This window comes from Oncorhynchus keta, chromosome 10, assembly GCF_023373465.1.
Source record: "Oncorhynchus keta strain PuntledgeMale-10-30-2019 chromosome 10, Oket_V2, whole genome shotgun sequence".
Classification (NCBI taxonomy): Eukaryota; Metazoa; Chordata; class Actinopteri; order Salmoniformes; family Salmonidae; genus Oncorhynchus; species Oncorhynchus keta.
Window position 1 is genome coordinate 71,559,324 of NC_068430.1, and position 22,917 is coordinate 71,582,240.

Sequence of the window (22,917 nt, forward strand, 5' to 3'; positions counted from 1 at the left end):
TGGGCAGAACTGAAAAAGCGTGTGCGAGCAAGGAGGCCAACAAACCTGACTCAGTTACACCAGCTCTGTCAGAAGGAATGGGTCAAAATTCACCCATCTTAAGCTTGTGGAAGGCTACCTGAAATGTTTGACCCAAGATAAACAAAGGCAATGCTACCAAATACTAATTGAGTGAATGTAAACTTTTGACCCACTGGGAATGTGATGAAAGAAATAAAAGTTGAAATAAATCATTCTCTCTACTATTATTCTGACATTTCACAATCTTAAAGTGGTGATCCTAACTGACCGAAGACAGGGAATGTTTACTAGGATTAAATGTCAGGAATTGTGAAAAACTGAGTTTAAGTGTATTTGGCTAAAGTGGATGTAAACTTCCGACTTCAACTGTACATACCATCTTGTCTGAAACATAGAAAGCATTAAAACAAAGAGATAATGAACGCCCCAGGCACTGAAAAGATTAGAAGCTACATTGAGGGGATGTGATAAAAATGTATAATAATGTGGTCAGTGCTTAGCTTTGACATTCTACGTTATCTTAAAGCTACATTCTGGGATTAAAAAAAACAACAAAACGGCAGCCCTGAATTGAACTGAGGAACAGATTCCCAGATCCCATACTGTACATTTAATGATGTGTTATCTCTCTTCCTGTCCCTGTTATGTTGTGATAGATGGTATCTGACTTTGGTGAGACCAGATAGATGTTGTTACTGGAGACAATATAACTCTGGGAGGTGTCCCTTGATCATTGATCAAACTGTTAGATAACATACTGTACATAGATGCTCGTCAAGATAGCATTGTTAACAGCAGCGGAAGCCAGTTGGCAAGCAACAGAGAATGTGAAAGCAAGATGAGTTCAGACACTCGTTGTGAACGTCTCTTCCAAGATGGATGACATTCAGGTTGACATTAATTCAACTACTTCTTGCCCACCAGGAATGACACAAAGTGTCACAACCTGGTAATAACATCCAAGATGAGCAATGCTGAAGATCATATGAATTGAACTGCTTTGAACTGAATCCATCTACCAGAAATGACAAAAAGTACTTTCTCTAAAACATCAAGTCAAGGTCACCTCCAGGTCTTCAAATTCTGAAAAAATTGAAATATTCCTCCAGGTAATTTCTCAGCTGGAATTGATGCCTGTATCTCCACTCTCTCCCCGATCTCCATCCTCACTCCCCTCTCTCCATCCTCTCTCCCCTATCTCCATCCTCTCTCCCCGATCTCCATCCTCTCCTCCCCTCTCTCCATGCTCTCTCCCCTCTCTCCATCCTCTCCTCCCCTCTCTCCGTCCTCTCGCCCCTATCTCCATCCTCACTCCCCTCTCTCCATCCTCTCTCCCCTATCTCCATCCTCTCTCGCTCCTCTCTCCCTCCTCCCCCCTCTCTTCCCTCTCTCACCTCTCTAACTCCTCTCTCACCTCTAGCACTCCTCTCTCCCCTCTCTCCCTCCTCTCTACCCTCTCTTCAACTTCTCTCCCCTCTCTCAACCCCCCTCTCCCCTCTCTCAATCCTCTCTCCCCTCTCCCATCTCTCCCTCCTCTCTCCCCTCTCCCTCCTCTCTCCCTCCCCTCTCCATCCCCTCTTAAACTTCTCTCCCTCCTCTCTACCCTCTCTTCAACCTCTCTCCCCTCTCTCAGCCACCCCTCCCCTCTCTCTATCCTCTCTCCCCTCTCTTCAACCTCTCTCCCCTCTCTTCAACCTCTCTCCCCTCTCTCAACCCCCCTCCCCTCTCCCCTCTCTCCATCCTCTCCTCCACTGTCTCCATCCTCTCCTCCCCTGTCTCCATCCTTTCCTCCCCTCTGTCCCCTCTCTCCCCTCTCTCCATCCTCTCTCCCCTCTCTCCATCCTCTCTCCCCTCTCTCCATCCTCTCTCCCCTCTATCCATCACCTCTCCCTATCTCCCTCCTCTCTCCCTCCTCTCTCCCCTCTCTCCCCTATCTCCATCCTCTCTCCCCACTCTCCATCCTCTCTACCCTATCTCCCTCCTCTCTCCCCTATCTCCATCCTCTCTCCCCACTCTCCATCCTCTCTCCCCACTCTCCATCCTCTCTCCCCTATCTCCATCCTCTCTCCCTCCTCCCTCCTCTCCCCCTCCTCTCTAACTCCTCTCTCACCTCTCTCCCTCCTCTCTCCCCCTCTCCCTCCTCTCTACCCTCTCTTCAACTTCTCTCCCCTCTCTCCATCCTCTCTCCCTCCTCTCTCCCCTCTCACCCTCCTCTCTCCCACCCTCCCCTCTCTCCCTCCTCTCTCCCCTCTCTCAACCCCCCCCCCTCTCTCCACCCTCTCCCTCCTCTCTCCCCTCTCTCCCTCCTCTCTACCCTCTCTTCAACCTCTCTCGCCTCTCTCAACCCCCCCTCCCCTCTCTCTCCCCTCTCTCCATCCTCTCTCCATCCTCTCTCTCCCTCCTCTCTCCCTTCTCTTCAACTTCTCCCCCCTCTCTCCCTCCCCTCTCTCCCTCCCCTCTCCCATCTCTTCAACTTCTCTCCCCTCTCTCCATCCTCTCTACCCTCTCTTCAACCTCTCTCCCCTCTCTCAGCCCCCCTCCCCTCTCTCCATCCTCTCTCCCCTCTTTCCATCCTCTCTCCCCTCTCGCCATCCTCTATCCCCTCTCTCCCTCCATTCGCCCCTCTCTCTCCCCTCTCTTCAACATCTCTCCCTCCCCTCTCCCCTCTCATCAACCTCTCTCCCTCCTCTCTCCCCTCTCTTCAACCTCTCCCCCTCTCTCCATCCTCTCTCCACTCTCTCCCTCCTCTCTCCCCTCTCTTCAACCTCTCTCCCCTCTCTCAACCCCCCTCTCCGTCATGTCTGATTTGTCTCTGCCCACTGGTCCATCTCTCATTGGCACGCCACACCGGGGGAGAGAGAAGACCAGGGGGGACACTGACAGTCTATTCTCTCTGTCACTGGAATGAGATTGCGTGCCAACGGCCCAGGCCTGACTCTGGAACAGTTATCACATATCTCAGGAGCTTGCGATGGGGTCTGGGAGCAAATGCTTGGAGTTGGTCCCCTCCACTACTGACCACAGGGCAGGGGTGTAAAGGTGACAGTTGAGGCCTTTAACTAAGAAATGCCTAGTTGTAATCTGTAAAGATCACGATATCTGGACTTACTCTTCAATATAGTTTAGCTACAATTCAACTCTCCATGTCATTTTCACACTGAAGTGCCACTCAAAAAGTGGAAACCGTTTATCTGTGAGAACGACACCTAAAATATATATTTTTTGTTTAATATGAATAGTAATCTGCTAAACATCTCTGTGTTAAACACACACACACACACATTTCCATGAACGCATGCATGCACACACACACAGTTGTCCAAAGGGACCAGACATTAAGGTAATGAGGGTTATCAGCTAAATCTTTAATAACACTCTTGCTATAATGTGTGCTCCGAAGGTACGTCGGTTGTTGCTATAAGGTTATGTATCCTGGACGTGAACACAAAAAAATAGAAAATGAAAGACCGTAATTCAAACCCGGTCTCCTGGGTTATGTTGGTCCATGGTCTTCTTCAGGTCTTAGGCAAGTTTACTCAGCACACGAGTGTGCGTAGTTCCAAACCAGCTCTGTTAAATAGCTACATCTCCGAAGTGCAAGAGGTAAGGTATATGTTAAGAACATCTAATACTTTCTGATTATACTAATCCATGTGACAAACGTCTGCCAAACACTCCCATATCTCCAAACAAAGAATCAGTGACAAAATGTTGGATTTCCTGTAGCTTAAACTATCAGCTACGAATTTGTTTGCACATGAACGTAGCTTGTGAGTGTGACATCTTTTGGCAGACTTGCGAGGAAGAAGAGGAGAGAGGAAGAGTGACAACACACTCTCTCTAATCCACTCTGTGTGTGTGTGTGTGTGTGTGTGTGTGTGTGTGTGTGTGTGTGTGTGTGTGTGTGTGTGTGTGTGTGTGTGTGTGTGTGTGTGTGTGTGTGTGTGTGTGTGTGTGTGTGTGTGTGTGTGTGTGTTCTGAAACAAGGCTTTGTGATGGTGCTACTCCTCAGACAGGTGATTCAACACTTTCGACCAATTACGAAGAGGGAGAAACATCCTGGTACTTTTCCCTGACAGATTGAGAGTGGAGACTAGAGAGAGAGGAGCACACAGACGCGCACACACACACACACACACACACACACACACACACACACACACATACATCAGAGCAGAGGCCAGACTACAGTAATTGTTCTGTCACCATAGACATTCTAGGGCAGCAATATGACTTCAATCTAATGGATGCTTTCTCTACAACCAATACATTATTGTACAGATTGTAAAATAGATGTCTCAATATGCACAAAAAAATAGGTTCCATCAGCCAGTCAGTCAGTACTGTATATCTTTTCAATAAAGTAGAAGCTCACCTTGGACCCCCAAAATACAATAAGAGCATCCATAAATAAAGCAATACTCTAGAGAAAGTAATATCATGGGAAAAATTGATCAGAAACTAAAATCTCAATTTAGATCAATTCAATTTCAGAGAGACAATTCAGCATTCAACAATGATTGACAGCTAGATGGGACGTTGAAATTAGTTTATTTCTGGAATGCGTGTGTGTGTGCGCAGATGTGTGTGCGTGTAGGTGTGTGTGTGTTTGAACGCTTGCACACAGGTGTGTGTGTGTATGTGAGGGTGGCAGGTAGCCTAGCGGTTAAGAGCGTTGGGCCAGTAACCGAAAGGTCACTGGTTTCGAATCCCAGAGCCGACGAGGGATTTCCTTGATGTTCCCTTGAGCAAGGCACTTAACTCTAATTACTCCTGTAAGTCACTCTGGATAAGAGCATCTGCTAAACGAAGGACATGTGTGTGTGTCTGAATGCAGGGGAACAGTATCGGGGTAAACAGGAGGGGAGGTATTGGTCTGCTGCTATATTTAGAGCTCAAGTCAAAGGGGAGTATATCCCAAGGAGAGAGAGAGAGAGAGAGAGAGAGAGAGAGAGAGAGAGAGAGAGAGAGAGAGAGAGAGAGAGAGAGAGAGAGAGAGAGAGAGAGAGAGAGAGAGAGAGAGAGAGAGAGAGAGAGAGAGAGAGAGACGGAAGTGAAAAATGCTTTTCACACCTACAGAGTATTGTCAGAAAACCTCCACGCAACCTAATAAACCCTGTCCCTCTGTGACTACTGCCAGACCGTATGCATTACCACTGGGGCTTCACGCACTCTCTGTGTCCCAAATGGCACCCTATTCCCTTTGTAGTGCATCCACTGACAAGCAAGATGGCGCCGGAGGGTAGGGCCGCCGTCTTATCGGCTCTTAATCAACCATGCTTATTTTTTTTATTTTTTTGCGTTGTTCGTAAGTTGTTCTGTACATAATGTTTCTGCTACCATCTCTTACGACCAAAAAGAGCTTCTGGACATCAGAACTGGGATTACTCACCTCAAATTGGACGAGGAGTTCTTCAATTAGTTGGACACGAGGGATATACTACAGATACCCGACCAGGCCCAGAGCCCCGTGATTCGCTGATGGCTGATAATGGGTCTCTGTACGCCTATATAGATATTCCATAAAAATCTGCCGTTTCCAGCTACAATAGCCATTTACAACATTAACACTGTCTACACTGTATTTCTGAACAATTGTATTTTATTTTAATGAACAAAATTGTTTTTGTTTTTTCTAAAACAATGACATTTCTAAGTAACCCCAAACTTTTAAACGGTAGTGTAGGTTTCGCGGAAAGAGATCAGGATGCCTTGTGAGGAACAGGAGACGAGTGGCTAATCTGCCCTTGCCATCCATTCTGCTAGCTAACGTTCATTCGCTGGAAAATAAATGGGACAAACTGAAAGCACGTATATCCTACCAACCATCCTACCAAACTGCAATATCTTATGTTTCACCGAGTCGTGGCTCAACGATGACAATAAGACCATACAGCTGGCGGGTTATACACTCTATCGGCAGGACAAAACAGCAGCCTCTGGTAAGACATGGGGCAGGGGCCTATGCATATTTGTTAACAATAGCTGATGCACAATATCTAAGAAAGTCTCAGGGTTTTGCTCGCCTGAGGTAGAGTATCTCATGATAAGCTGTAGACCACACTATCTATCTAGAGTGTTTTCATCTGTATTTTTCATAGCTGTCTACATACCACCACAGACCGAGGCTGGCACTAAAACCTCACTCAATGAGCTGTATTCCGCCATTAGCAAACAGGAAAATGCTCATCCGGAGGCGAAGCTCCTAGTGGCCGGGGACTTGAATGCGGGGAAACTTAAATCAGTTTTACCTCATTTCTATCAGTATGTTAAATGTGCAACCTGAGGGAAAATAATTCTCGACCACCTTTATTCCACACACAGAGACACACAGAGGTACAAAGCTCTCCCTCGCACCCCATTTGGAAAATCTGACCATAACTCTTTCCTCCTGATTCCTGCTTACAAGCCAAAATTAAAGCAGGTAGCACCAGTTACTCGGTCTATAAAAAAGTGGTCAGATGAAGCAGATGCTAAGCTACAGGACTGTTTTGCTAGCACAGACTGGAATATGTTCCGGGATTCTTCCGATGGCATTGAGGAGTACACCACATAAGTCACTGGCTTTATCAATAAGTGCATCGAGGACGTCGTCCCCACAGTGACTGTACGTACATATCCCAACCAGAAGCCATGGATTACAGGCAACATTTGCACTGAGCTAAAGTACTAAAGTATAGAGCTGCTGCTTTCAAGGAGCGGGACTCTAACTCGGAAGCTTATAAGAAATCCCGCTATGCCCTCTGACGAACCATCAAACAGGCAAAACATCAATACAGGACTAAGATCGAATCGTACTACACCGGCTCCGACGCTCATCAGATGTGGCAGGGAAATGCTTGCAAACTATTACAGACTACAAAGGGAAGCACAGCCGAGAGCTGCCCAGTGACACAAGCCTACCAGATGAGCTAAATAACTTCTATGCTCGCTTCGAGGCAAGTAAAACTGAAACATGCATGAGAGCATCAGCTGATCCTGACGACTGTGTGATCACACTCTCCGCAGCCGATGTGAGTAAGACCTTTAAACAGGTCAACATTCGCTGCTGGGCCAGACGGATTACCGGGACGTGTACTCTGAGCATGCACTGAGCAACTGGCAAGTGTCTTCACTGACATGTTCAACCTCTCCCTGTCTGAGTCTGTAATACCAACATGTTTCAAGCAGACCACCATAGTCCCTGTACCCAGGACACTAAGATAACCTGCCTAAATGACTACCGACCCGTAGCACTCACGTCTGTCGCCATGAAATGCTTTTAAAGGCTGGTCATTTTTCACATCAACACCATTATCCCAGAAATCCTAGACCCACTCCAATTTGCATACCGCACCAACAGATCCACAGATGATGCAATGTCTATTGCACTCCACACTGCCCTTTCCCACCTGGACAAAAAGAACACCCATGTAAGAATGCTATTCATTGACTAAAGCTCAGCATTCAACACAATAGTGCCCTCAACGTTCATCGCTAAGCTAAGGTCCCTGGGACTAAACACCTCCCTCTGCAACTGGATCCTGGACTTCCTGACGGGGCGCCACCAGGTGGTAAGGATATGTAACAACACATCCACAACGCTGATCCTCAACATGGGGACCCCTCAGGGGTGCGTGCTCAGTCCCCTCCTATACTCCCTGTTCACTCATGACTGCACGGCCAGGCACGACTCCAACACCATCATTAAGTTTGCCGATGACACAATAGTGGTAGGCCTGATCATCGACAACGATGAGATAGCCTATAGGGATTGTGGACTACAGGATTGTGGACTGTGGACTACAGATTGTGGTCTACAGGAAAAGGAGGGCCAAGCATGCCCCCATTCTCATTGACGGGGCTGCAGTGGAACAGGTTGAGAGTTTCAAGTTCCTTGGTGTCCACATCACCAACAAACGAACATGGTCCAAGCACACCAAGACAGTTGTGAAGAGGGCACAACAAAACCTATTCCCCCTCAGGAGACTGAAAAGTTTTGCATGGGTCCTCACATCCTCAAAAATGTTTTACAGCTGCACCATCGAGAGCATCCTGACGGGTTGCATCACTGCCTGCTGTGACAACTGCTCGGTCTCCGATCGCAAGGCACTACAGAGGGTAGTGCGTACGGCCCAGTACATCACCGGGGAAAAGCTTCCTGCCACCCACTCGTAGCACGCGCTCCAGCAGATATATCTCACTGGTCACCCCCAAAGACAATTCCTCCTTTGGTCGTCTTTCCTTCCAGTTCTCTGCTGCCCATGACTGGAACGAACTGCAAAAATCTCTGAAGCTGGAGACTCTCATCTCCCTCACTAGCTTTAAGCACCCGCTGTCAGAGCAGCTTACAGATCACTGCACCTGTACATAGCCCATCTGTAAACAGCCCATCTATCTACCTACCTCATCCCCATACTGGTATTTATTTATTTATTTTGCTCCTTTGCACCCCAGTATCTCTACCTGCACATTCATCTTCTGCCAATCTACCATTCCAGTGTTTAATTGCTATATTGTAATTACTTCGCCACCATGGCCTATTTATTTCCTTAACTTACCTCATTTGCACTCACTGTATATAGACGTTTTGTTTTCTTTTGTTCTACTGTATTATTGACTGTATGTTTTGTTTATTCCATGTGTAACTCTGTGTTGTTGTATGTGTCAAATTGCACCGCTTTATCTTGGCCAGGTCGCAGTTGCAAATGAGAACATCTATACCAGGCAAATAGAGGACATCTATACCAGGCGGTGTCAGAGGAAGGCCCTAAAAATTGTCAAAGCCTCCAGCCACCCTAGTCATAGACTGTTCTCTCTGATACCGCAATGCAAGCGGTACCTGAGCGCCAAGTCTAGGACCAAGAGACTTCTAAACAGCTTCTACCCTAAGCCATAAGATTCCTGAACAGCTAATCAAATGGCTACCCAGACTACTTGCATTGCCCCCCACTCCCACACTGCTACTACTCTCTGTTATTATCTATGCATAGCCACTTTAATAACTCTAACTGCATGTACATAAGTACCTCAATTACCTCGACACCAGTGCCCCCGGACATTGACATATTGACATATTCACCCTGTATAGAGCCTCACTATTGTTATTTACTGCTGCTCTTTAATTATTTGTTATTCTTATCTCTTACTTTTTGGGGGATTTTCTTAAAACTGAATTTTTGGTTAAAGGGCTTGTAAGTAAGCATTTCACTGTAAGGTCTACATCTACTCAGGGCCCATTGGGCACTAGATAGGGAAGAGGGTGCTATTTTTGATGCATCCACTGTAACCCTTTTCTCCCACAGCCTTTCTCTCCTGATCATCTGAGCAGCTTAAGCCAATATCCAGAACATGTGATTACCAAGGCAGAAAACACGATTTAGCCGCAGACTTATCTGTCCTTAAATGGATGGAGAAGCCCCGCCAGCACTATCCTATGCTGCATGTCAATCCACATACTGAATGTGATACTGCAAAGTCATTCTGTCTGAGATGTCTGGTGGTAGGCTACATCAGGCTCGTAATTCATTAGGATACACCGTAACAAAAGGTTTTGCAACAGAAAACAAAACCAAACTTCCTATTGGACAAATTCAGGTTGTCCCTCCCTTTTTCACCCATTTTTCGCCTTGTTGGTGAATAGCAAATACAACCCAGGTTGATGATTGACTACTATATCACTGAATTGAATTATCATTCCAATGATCTGATCTATAAATAATATTCACCCCTTGGTTGTGAGAAGGTTGTTTATAATGACACTACCATGTGACAATGTTGTGACAACACAAATAAAGGAAGGTTGGGGCATCAATCTCATTTTAATAGGCACTAGTAAGAACCTGCTTGTTTTTGTGAGGATTTATTTTTTTGACACTGTAAACACACACACATGCACACACACATGCCCACACACACATATGCACACACACACACACACACACACACACACACACACACACACACACACACACACACACACACACACACACACACACACACACACACACACACACACACACACACACACACACACACACACACACACACACACACACACACACACACACACACACACACACACACACACACACACACACACACACAACAGCGGCTGGCTGTGATTTAGACAACGTCCTAAAATAAGCAACAACAGATGAGAGCATTAAAAGAGCTGTCCAGGTCAACGCCTGCTGTGTTTTCATTTGAGATTTCACCCAGCCCAGATTCCACAATTTAAATGGGATTGCAGTTCGACTTTCACCGTTTGTTTGCATGGCCGGTTGGCTTGTTGTAACGTGTGTGTGTGTGCGTGTCTCCATGGGTGTGTGTGTTTGCCCACGCACATGCGTGAGTGTGTGGATTGTGGCAGCGGAGGCCAGGTACACACACACACACTTTGAAAATAATAATAATAATAATGTTGTGGAAACCGCTTAGAGGATAATCCCATGGCGACGAGGCAGGCTGGAGTACACCACTCAATCGTCACAAAACCGCACACACACACACACTCAGGCTGGAGGACACCACGTCATCACAGAACACACATACATTAACACATACACATGATTAATTCCACCCTCCAAAAAGGTTTGTTCTGTGTTTTTTGGCAGGAGGAAGAGACTGACGTGAATGAACATAATGAGGCTCTAACACTGCTCCCAATCCTCTGGTATCTCTAAAGCCAGCCGTTACTATCTAGACTTTTCCAACCCATCCTTTGTAGTGTTGTAACAAAGGTGTTTCAGAGAGCCTTCCATTACAGATATATTTTCAGAGGTAATATCGTGAGTGGCATTTAAAAAGCACCGTAAAAACAGCAGGTTAACGTTTTTCGTCATGAATATTGTTCTAGAGGCAGTTCTGCACAGTGGTCACTAACTGGCACAGCCATGAAGTCACAAAATCTGATTTTAAGCCTAACCATAACCGTAACCACACTGCTAACCCTAATGCATAACCCTAACCTTAACCACACTGCTAACCCTAATGCTAAACCCTAACCTTAACCACACTGCTAACCCTAATGCATAACCCTAACCTTAAAATTACGACCAAAAAGCACATTTTTGTTTTCATAACTTTTCACAATATAGCCATTATTGACTTTGCAGCTGGCCTATTTAAGGGGAAATCTCATGACAAGACTCATGACAATAAACATCACCATGTGTAAAAACACAAGAGATCTTAGTTATAGTTCATACCCAGGCCCGTATAACCTGGCACAGAGTGTGTCCTGACCAGATCACACGATCAGGAGGAACTAGTCATAGACCACCTCAGGTTTGAGTTTCAGAGTAATCATCGTATATATATATATTTATTTTTATTTATTTTTATTTCACCTATATTTAACCAGGTAGGCAAGTTGAGAACAAGTTCTCATTTACAATTGCGACCTGGCCAAGATAAAGCAAAGCAGTTCGACAGATACAACGACACAGAGTTACACATGGAGTAAAACAAACATACAGTCAATAATACAGTATAAACAAGTCTATATACAATGTGAGCAAATGAGGTGAGAAGGGAGGTAAAGGCAAAAAAGGCCATGGTGGCAATATATATTCTAATCTAATCTAATCTAATCTAATCTAGACAATATGGTTATATGTTCTTGTTCCACATTACAAAGTAAGACAAATGACAGTTCAAAACCAGTGGAGGATGTGTAGGACAGTGGAGGCTGCTGAGGGGAGGACAGCTCATCATAATGGCTGGAACGGAGAGGATTAAATGGAAACCATGTGTTTGATGTATTTCATACCATTACACTGATACCGCTCCCACAATTACCATGAGCCTGTCCTCCACAATTAAGGTGCCACCAACCTCCTGGGTTGTACGATACTGCTACTACTACGACTACTGCTACTACTACGACTACTGCTACTACTACGACTACTGCTACTACTACGACTACTACTACATTTCATTTTCTGAATGTGGAGTGAATATAGAGCCTAGGCTACTGTTCATTATGAAGAGAAGAGGTGACATGCAGAAAATGACTGTCCCTCAGGAGCAACACAAAACTCTTGATTGTATGACTATGGTAAAGTCTCCATGATGTACAGAGAACAAGAGGTGAAAAAACGATGGACAGAAACAAACATTATTATATAGGAGTCACTGTGGACCTGAGGTCAGTGGGTATACTGTGGTGCTCAGGTCAGTGGGTATACTGTGGTCCTCAGGTCAGTGGGTATACTGTGGTCCTCAGGTCAGTGGGTATACTGTGGTCCTCAGGTCAGTGGGTATACTGTGGTCCTCAGGTCAGTGGGTATACTGTGGTCCTCAGGTCAGTGGGTATACTGTGGCCCTCAGGTCAGTGGGTATACTGTGGCCCTCAGGTCAGTGGGTATACTGTGGCCCTCAGGTCAGTGGGTATACTGTGGCCCTCAGGTCAGTGGGTATACTGTGGCCCTGAGGTCAGTGGGTATACTGTGGTCCTCAGGTCAGTGGGTATACTGTGGCCCTCAGGTCAGTGGGTATACTGTGGCCCTGAGGTCAGTGGGTATACTGTGGTCCTCAGGTCAGTGGGTATACTGTGGCCCTCAGGTCAGTGGGTATACTGTGGCCCTGAGGTCAGTGGGTATACTGTGGTCCTCAGGTCAGTGGGTATACTGTGGCCCTCAGGTCAGTGGGTATACTGTGGCCCTCAGGTCAGTGGGTATACTGTGGCCCTCAGGTCAGTGGGTAAACTGTGGTCCTCAGGTCAGTGGGTATACTGTGGTCATCGGGTCAGTGGGTATACTGTGGCCCTCAGGTTAGTGGGTATACTGTGGTCCTCAGGTCAGTGGGTATACTGTGGCCCTCAGGTTAGTGGGTATACTGTGGTCATCAGGTCAGTGGGTATACTGTGGTCCTCAGGTCAGTGGGTATACTGTGGCCCTCAGGTCAGTGGGTATACTGTGGCCCTGAGGTCAGTGGGTATACTGTGGTCCTCAGGTCAGTGGGTATACTGTGGCCCTCAGGTCAGTGGGTATACTGTGGCCCTGAGGTCAGTGGGTATACTGTGGTCCTCAGGTCAGTGGGTATACTGTGGCCCTCAGGTCAGTGGGTATACTGTGGCCCTCAGGTCAGTGGGTATACTGTGGCCCTCAGGTCAGTGGGTAAACTGTGGTCCTCAGGTCAGTGGGTATACTGTGGTCCTCAGGTCAGTGGGTATACTGTGGTCCTCAGGTTAGTGGGTATACTGTGGTCCTCAGGTCTGTGGGTATACTGTGGTCCTCAGGTCAGTGGGTATACTGTGGCCCTCAGGTTAGTGGGTATACTGTGGTCATCGGGTCAGTGGGTATACTGTGGTCCTCAGGTCAGTGGGTATACTGTGGTCCTCAGGTCAGTGGGTATACTGTGGTCCTCAGGTCAGTGGGTATACTGTGGTCCTCAGGTTAGTGGGTATACTGTGGTCCTCAGGTCAGTGGGTATACTGTGGTCCTCAGGTCAGTGGGTATACTGTGGTCCTCAGGTCAGTGGGTATACTGTGGCCCTCAGGTCAGTGGGTATACTGTGGTCCTCAGGTCAGTGGGTATACTGTGGTCCTCAGGTCAGTGGGTATACTGTGGTCCTCAGGTCAGTGGGTATACTGTGGCCCTCAGGTCAGTGGGTATACTGTGGTCCTCAGGTCAGTGGGTATACTGTGGTCCTCAGGTCAGTGGGTATACTGTGGTCCTCAGGTCAGTGGGTATACTGTGGTCCTCAGGTCAGTGGGTATACTGTAGTCCTCAGGTTAGTGGGTATACTGTGGTCCTCAGGTCAGTGGGTATACTGTGGTCCTCAGGTCAGTGGGTATACTGTAGTCCTCAGGTTAGTGGGTATACTGTGGTCCTCAGGTCAGTGGGTATACTGTGGTCCTCAGGTCAGTGGGTATACTGTGGCCCTCAGGTCAGTGGGTATACTGTGGTCCTCAGATCAGTGGGTATACTGTGGTCCTCAGGTCAGTGGGTATACTGTGGCCCTGGGGTCAGTGGGTATACTGTGGCCCTCAGGTCAGTGGGTATACTGTGGCCCTCAGGTCAGTGGGTATACTGTGGTCCTCAGGTTAGTGGGTATACTGTGGTCCTCAGGTCAGTGGGTATACTGTGGTCCTCAGGTTAGTGGGTATACTGTGGTCCTCAGGTCAGTGGGTATACTGTGGTCCTCAGGACAGTGGGTATACTGTGGTCATCAGGTCAGTGGGTATACTGTGGTCCTCAGGTCAGTGGGTATACTGTGGTCCTCAGGTTAGTGGGTATACTGTGGCCCTCAGGTCAGTGGGTATACTGTGGTCCTCAGGTTAGTCGGTATACTGTGGCCCTCAGGTCAGTGGGTATACTGTGGCCCTGAGGTCAGTGGGTATACTGTGGCCCTCAGGTCAGTGGGTATACTGTGGCCCTCAGGTCAGTGGGTATACTGTGGCCCTCAGGTCAGTGGGTATACTGTGGTCCTCAGGTTAGTGGGTATACTGTGGTCCTCAGGTTAGTGGGTATACTGTGGTCCTCAGGTCAGTGGGTATACTGTAGTCCTCAGGTTAGAGGGTATACTGTGGTCCTCAGGTCAGTGGGTATACTGTGGTCCTCAGGTCAGTGGGTGTACTGTGGTCCTCAGGTCAGTGGGTATACTGTGGTCCTCAGGTTAGTGGGTATATTGTGGTCCTCAGGTCAGTGGGTATACTGTGGTCCTCAGGTTAGTGGGTATACTGTGGTCCTCAGGTTAGTGGGTATACTGTGGTCATCAGGTTTGTCGGTATACTGTGGCCCTCAGGTTAGTGGGTATACTGTGGTCCTCAGGTCAGTGGGTATACTGTGGTCCTCAGGTCAGTGGGTATACTGTGGTCCTCAGGTCAGTGGGTATACTGTGGTCCTCAGGTTAGTGGGTATACTGTGGTCCTCAGGTCAGTGGGTATACTGTGGTCCTCAGGTTAGTGGGTATACTGTGGTCATCAGGTTTGTCGGTATACTGTGGCCCTCAGGTCAGTGGGTACACTGTGGCCCCAGGTCAGTGGGTATACTATGACCCTCGGGTCAGTGGTTATACTGTGGCCCTCAGACAATGACCTGGGGACAGACAGTGACAAATGACCGGACTCTCACTGTCACTAAGACTGGTGGTGGTAATATTCTGTACACAGCTACCGCATCTGTCCACACAAAGACACAGACACACACACACACAGACACACACGCGCACAGAAACACACAGACACACACACAGAGCATACTGTACTACTGAGTGCCCAACTGCAGTCAGCTAATACTATCCAAACACATAATCCAATTCAAAGTTGTGCTTTAAACCTAATCCTTCAAAATCCATGGAGGATTCTAAATGAGTAGAAAACATTCTACACTACTATTAGCTAGCCTGCCTAAAATGCCTATTGGGGAAGTAATATGAATCTAATCTAGACAATATGGTTATATGTTCTTGCTCCACATTACAAAGTAAGACAAATGACAGTTCAAAACCAGTGGAGGATGTGTAGGACAGTGGAGGCTGCTGAGGGGAGGACAGCTCATCATAATGGCTGGAACGGAGAGGATTAAATGGAAACCATGTGTTTGATGTATTTCATACTATTACACTGATACCGCTCCCACAATTACCATGAGCCTGTCCTCCACAATTAAGGTGCCACCAACCTCCTGGGGTGTACAATACTGCTACTACTACGACTAGTGCTACTGCTACTACTACTACTTCTTCTACTACTACTACTACTACTACTACTACTAGTAGTACTGCTGCTGCTGCTACTACTACTGCTGCTGCTTCCGCTACAACTGCTACTACTGCTGCTACTACTACTAGTAGTACTACTGCTACTGCTACTGCTACTACTACTGCTGCTGCTTCCGCTACAACTGCTACTACTGCTGCTACTACTACTACTAGTACTACTGCTACTGCTACTGCTACTACTACTACTACTACTTCTTCTACTACTACTACTACTACTACTACTACTAGTAGTACTGCTGCTGCTGCTACTACTACTGCTGCTGCTTCCGCTACAACTGCTACTACTGCTGCTACTACTACTACTAGTACTACTGCTACTGCTACTGCTACTACTACTGCTGCTGCTTCCGCTACAACTGCTACTACTACTACTACTGCTGCTGCTGCTGCTACTAGCTGCTGCTGCTGCTGCTGCTGCTACTACTACTGCTGCTGCTGCTGCTGCTGCTGCTGCTACTGCTACAGCTACTGCTGCTGCTACTGCTACTGCTACTACTGCTGCTGCTGCTACTACTACTGCTGCTGCTGCTGCTGCTACTACTACTACTACTGCTGCTGCTGCTGCTGCTGCTGCTGCTACATACTACTACTGCTGCTGCTGCTACTACTACTACTACTACTGCTACTGCTACTGCTGCTGCTACTGCTGCTGCTGCTGCTGCTGCTAGCTAGCTACTACTGCTGCTGCTGCTACTACTACTACTACTGCTGCTACTGCTACTACTGCTGCTGCTACTGCTACTACTGCTGCTGCTACTGCTGCTGCTGCTGCTGCTACTGCTGCTGCTGCTGCTGCTGCTGCTGCTGCTGCTGCTGCTGCTGCTGCTACTGCTGCTGCTGCTGCTGCTGCTGCTGCTGCTACTGCTACTTCTACTGCTACTACTACTGCTACTACTACTGCTGCTGCTTCCGCTACAACTACTACTACTACAACTACTACAACTACTAATACCTAGGTGTCTGGTTAGACTGTAAACTCTCCTTCCAGACCCACATCAAACATCTCCAATCCAAAGTTAAATCTAGAATTGGCTTCCTATTTCGCAACAAAGCATCCTTCACTCATGCTGCCAAACATACCCTCGTAAAACTGACTATCCTACCAATCCTCGACTTCGGCGATGTCATTTACAAAATAGCCTCCAATACACTACTCAACAAATTGGATGCAGTCTATCACAGTACAATCCGTTTTGTCACCAAAGCCCCATATACTACCCACCATTGCGACTTGTACGCTCTCGTTGGCTGGCCCTCGCTTCATAATCGTCGCCAAACCCACTGGCTCCATGTCATCTACAAGACCCTGCTAGGTAAAGTCCCCCCTTATCTCAGCTCGCTGGTCACCATAGCATCACCCACCTGTAGCACGCGCTCCAGCAGGTATATCTCTCTGGTCACCCTCAAAACCAATTCTTTCTTTGGCCGCCTCTCCTTCCAGTTCTCTGCTGCCAATGACTGGAACGAACTACAAAAATCTCTGAAACTGGAAACACTTATCTCCCTCACTAGCTTTAAGCACCAACTGTCAGAGCAGCTCACAGATTACTGCACCTGTACATAGCCCACCTATAACTTAGCCCAAACAACTACCTCTTCCCCAACTGTATTTATTTTATTTATTTATTTTGCTCCTTTGCACCCGATTATTTTTATTTCTACTTTGCACATTCTTCCACTGAAAATCTACCATTCCAGTGTTTTACTTGCTATATTGTATTTACTTTGCCACCATGGCCTTTTTTTTGCCTTTACCTCCCTTCTCACCTCATTTGCTCACATCGTATATTGACTTGTTTATACTGTATTATTGACTGTATGTTTGTTTTAATCCATGTGTAACTCTGTGTCGTTGTATGTGTCGAACTGCTTTGCTTTATCTTGGCCAGGTCGCAATTGTAAATGAGAACTTGTTCTCAACTTGCCTACCTGGTTAAATAAAGGTGAAATATTTTTTTGTTTTTTTAAATATTGCAAAGTAAGGTAAAATTTGTAGGAAACTACTACTAGCTATTAGCCTATTAGCTTATTCTGGGGACAGTGGTTAGTTGTACTAAAATGTAGATAATATGTATGCTACGGTTCTATATGTTTTGCTCTATATTGCAAAGTAAGGCAAATATTTCACCTTGCGGAAAATGTCCTGTGGCTTCTCTCTCTCCCCTTTCTCTCTCTCTCTCTCTCGCTACCCCTCCCTGTCCTCTTCATCACTACATTCCTCTCTCCCCTTTCTCTCTCTCTCTCTCGCTACCCCTCCCTGTCCTCTTCATCACTACATTCCTCTCTCCCCTTTCTCTCTCTCTCTCTCGCTACCCCTCCCTGTCCTCTTCATCACTACCTTCCTCTCTCCCCTTTCTCTCTCTCTCGCTACACCTCTCTGTCCTCTTCATCACTACCTTCCTCTCTCCCCTTTCTCTCTCTCTCTTTCTCTCTCTCTCTCTCTCTTCTCTCTCTCTCTCTCTCTCTCTCTCTCTCTCTCTCTCTCTCTCTCTCTCTCTCTCTCTCTCTCTCTCTCTCTCGCTACCCCTCCTGTCCTCTTCATCACTACCTTCCTCTCTCTCTCTCTCTCTCTCATCTACTCTCTCATCACTACCTTCCTCTCTGTCCTCTTCATCACTACCTTCCTCTCTCCTTTCTCTCTCTCACTACCCCTCTCTGTCCACTTCATCACTACCTTCCTCTCTCCCTCTCCCCTTTCTCTCTCTCTCTCTCTCTCATCACTACCCCTCTCTGTCCTCTTCATCACTACCTTCCTCTCTCCCCTTTCTCTCTCTCTCTCGCTACCCCTCTCTGTCCTCTTCATCACTACCTTCCTCTCTCCCCTTTCTCTCTCTCTCTCTCTCTCGCTACCTCTCTCTGTCCTCTTCATCACTACCTTCCTCTCTCCCCTTTCTCTCTCTCTCTCTCGCTACCCCTCTCTGTCCTCTTCATCACTACCTTCCTCTCTCCCCTTTCTCTCTCTCTCTCGCTACCCCTCTCTGTCCTCTTCATCACTACCTTCCTCTCTCTCTCTCTCTCGCTACCCCTCCCTGTCCTCTTCATCACTACATTCCTCTCTCCCCTTTCTCTCTCTCTCTCTCGCTACCCCTCCCTGTCCTCTTCATCACTACCTTCCTCTCTCCCCTTTCTCTCTCTCTCTCTCTCTCGCTACACCTCTCTGTCCTCTTCATCACTACCTTCCTCTCTCCCCTTTCTCTCTCTCGCTACCCCTCTCTGTCCTCTTCATCACTACCTTCCTCTCACTACCTTCCTCTCTCTCCTTTCTCTCTCTCTCTCTCTCTCTCACTACCCTCTCTGTCCTCTTCTTCATCACTACCTTCCTCTCTCCCCTTTCTCTCTCTCTCTCTCTCTCCTCTTCATCACCCCTCTCTGTCCTCTTCATCACTACCTTCCTCTCTCCCCTTTCTCTCTCTCTCGCTACCCCTCTCTGTCCTCTTCATCACTACCTTCCTCTCTCCCCTTTCTCTCTCTCTCTCTCTACCCCTCTCTGTCCTCTTCATCACTACCTTCCTCTCTCCCTTTCTCTCTCTCTCTCTCTCGCTACAACTCTCTGTCCTCTTCATCACTACCTTCCTCTCTCCCCATTCTCTCTCTCTCGCTACCCCTCTCTGTCCACTTCATCACTACCTTCCTCTCTCCCCTTTCTCTCTCTCTCTCTCTCTCGCTACCCCTCTCTGTCCTCTTCATCACTACCTTCCTCTCTCCCCTTTCTCTCTCTCTCTCGCTACCCCTCTCTGTCCTCTTCATCACTACCTTCCTCTCTCCCCTTTCTCTCTCTCTCTCTCTCTCGCTACCTCTCTCTGTCCTCTTCATCACTACCTTCCTCTCTCCCCTTTCTCTCTCTCTCTCTCGCTACCCCTCTCTGTCCTCTTCATCACTACCTTCCTCTCTCCCCTTTCTCTCTCTCTCTCGCTACCCCTCTCTGTCCTCTTCATCACTACCTTCCTCTCTCTCTCTCTCTCGCTACCCCTCCCTGTCCTCTTCATCACTACATTCCTCTCTCCCCTTTCTCTCTCTCTCTCTCGCTACCCCTCCCTGTCCTCTTCATCACTACCTTCCTCTCTCCCCTTTCTCTCTCTCTCTCTCTCGCTACACCTCTCTGTCCTCTTCATCACTACCTTCCTCTCTCCCCTTTCTCTCTCTCGCTACCCCTCTCTGTCCTCTTCATCACTACCTTCCTCTCTCCCCTTTCTCTCTCTCTCTCTCTCTCTCTCTCTCTCTCTCGCTACCCCTCTCTGTCCTCTTCATCACTACCTTCCTCTCTCCCCTTTCTCTCTCTCTCTCTCTCTCGCTACCCCTCTCTGTCCTCTTCATCACTACCTTCCTCTCTCCCCTTTCTCTCTCTCTCTCGCTACCCCTCTCTGTCCTCTTCATCACTACCTTCCTCTCTCCCCTTTCTCTCTCTCTCTCTCTACCCCTCTCTGTCCTCTTCATCACTACCTTCCTCTCTCCCCTTTCTCTCTCTCTCTCTCTACCCCTCTCTGTCCTCTTCATCACTACCTTCCTCTCTCCCCTTTCTCTCTCTCTCTCTACCCCTCTCTGTCCTCTTCATCACTACCTTCCTCTCTCCCCTTTCTCTCTCTCTCTCTCTACCCCCTCTCTGTCCTCTTCATCACTACCTTCCTCTCTCCCCTTTCTCTCTCTCTCTCTCTACCCCTCTCTGTCCTCTTCATCACTACCTTCCACTCTCCCCTTTCTCTCTCTCTCTCTCTACCGCCCTCTGTCCTCTTCATCACTACCTTCCTCTCTCCCCTTTCTCTCTCTCTCTCTCTACCCCTCTCTGTCCTCTTCATCACTACCTTCCTCTCTCCCCTTTCTCTCTCTCTCTCTCTACCCCTCTCTGTCCTCTTCATCACTACCTTCCTCTCTCCCCTTTCTCTCTCTCTCTCTCTCTACCCCTCTCTGTCCTCTTCATCACTACCTTCCTCTCTCCCCTTTCTCTCTCTCTCTCTCTACCCCTCTCTGTCCTCTTCATCACTACCTTCCTCTCTCCCCTTTCTCTCTCTCTCTCTCTCTCTACCCCTCTCTGTCCTCTTCATCACTACCTTCCTCTCCCCTTTCTCTCTCTCTCTACCTCTACCCCTCTCTGTCCTCTTCATCACTACCTTCCTCTCTCCCCTTTCTCTCTCTCTCTCTCTCTCTCTGCTACCCTCTCTGTCCTCTTCATCACTACCTTCCTCTCTCCCCTTTCTCTCTCTCTCGCTACCCCTCTCTGTCCTCTTCATCACTACCTTCCTCTCTCCCCTTTCTCTCTCTCTCTCGCTACCCCTCTCTGTCCTCTTCATCACTACCTTCCTCTCTCCCCTTTCTCTCTCTCTCTCTCTACCCCTCTCTGCCCTCTTCATCACTACCTTCCTCTCTCCCCTTTCTCTCTCTCTCTCTCTACCCCTCTCTGTCCTCTTCATCACTACCTTCCTCTCTCCCCTTTCTCTCTCTCTCTCGCTACCCCTCTCTGTCCTCTTCATCACTACCTTCCTCTCTCCCCTTTCTCTCTCTCTCTCTCTACCCCTCTCTGTCCTCTTCATCACTACCTTCCTCTCTCCCCTTTCTCTCTCTCTCTCTCTACCCCTCTCTGTCCTCTTCATCACTACCTTCCTCTCTCCCCTTTCTCTCTCTCCCTCTCTACCCCTCTCTGTCCTCTTCATCACTACCTTCCTCTCTCCGCCAAGCAGAGCCACTCAGCACTTATACCTCAGCTAGAGAAATCCTCATCAGCCTCCGTGGGGTATCCAAACACCAGCCAAGGGGGTACTTTGATATTCTCTCCCTGACACCCTAAGACCTGCGGCTCTCCCAACGAGATGGGTGGAAACCCCCCGCAGATTTGGAAGAACGAGGAAGTATGTTAGTGGAACGGTTGAAGTGGAGGCGGCAAAGGAGGTGGGAGGGGAAGTTAGGGGAATGACTTATTACGAGAACGTCTTACTACACTATACCCTGCACCTCAGTGTGCACTTTAAGTGCAGTTGACTTGGATTCCATTAGAAACATCCAAGCTTCATTCAACCTCATTCTTATCAAGCCTCTATTCCCAGCACCCTTCAGTTCCCATCCAATACCTCCAGAGATATTGTGATACACATCTAATGGATTCTAATCACGGAGTTCTTGTCAGTTTTTCTCATTTAATTACATCAGTTCCCTACATCTCTCAATCTCTTTCTTGTTCTCTGTCTCTATTTCTCTGAGCAAACCTTTTTTTGTTGTATTACTTTTATGTGCCACATAGCCAATGAAAAAATATGTCTTTGGTATTGACTGTCTACAGAGGTATATGTGATGTGAAATGTTCACTGAGTATAATAAACATTAGGAACACCTTCGTAACATTGTGTCTGCAAAGAGGGTCCCCTTTGCAAACAGAACAGTCTCAATTTGTCAGGCCATGGACTCCATTAGGATGCAGCGTTGCAGTTCTTGACACAAACCGGTGTGTCTGGCATCTCTTACCGTACCCTGTTCAAATGCATTTAAATATGTTGTGTTTCCCGTTTATCCTCTGAATGACACACATACAGTACACAATTCATGTCTCAGTTGTCTCAAGGTTTAAAAAACCTTATTTAACCTGTCTCCTCTCCTTCATCTACACTGATGAATCCACTGGTAAAGTGAATGTGACAAGTGACATCAATAAGGGATCATAGCATTCAACTGGATTCACCTGGTCAGTCTACTGTATGTAACGGAAAGAGCAGGTGTTCTTAATGTTTTGTACAGTCAACATATAAGGGTCTGTATGTGTCAGGGTTGAATCCATTTCAATTGAAACCAGTCAATTCAGGAAGTGATTTCAATTTAAAATTCAGAAATGTAAAACCTTGTGAAATATATATCTTTCTAGTTTTTCATTTATTGAAAAGCCATTGAAAATAAATGCCCTTTATTCAATTATTTAATTGGAATTTCAATTTACTTCCTGAATTTCAGATTACAGTACTTCCCTGGTAAGTGTTTGGGGGGACTGTAGTCTGTCTGTCTGTCTGTCTGTCTGTCTGTCTGTCTGTCTGTCTGTCTGTCTGTCTGTCTGTCTGTCTGTCTGTCTGTCTGTCTGTCTGTGTGTGTGTGTACTGTTTGTATATGAATGAGTACTTCTTTGAAACCCCTGTATTCTTATACTCGCCTTATACCAGTCTTATACCAGTCTTATACCAGTCTTATAACAGTCTTATAACAGTCTTATACCAG

The 22,917-nt window shown here is 47.3% G+C and overlaps 1 protein-coding gene across 1 annotated transcript in view; it reads right to left on the reverse strand.

The window, feature by feature from the left end:
- LOC118389344 (coiled-coil domain-containing protein 85A) overlaps nucleotides 1-22,917 on the reverse strand; it is a 45,436-nt gene that overhangs the window by 19,283 nt on the left and 3,236 nt on the right. The window lies entirely within an intron of this gene.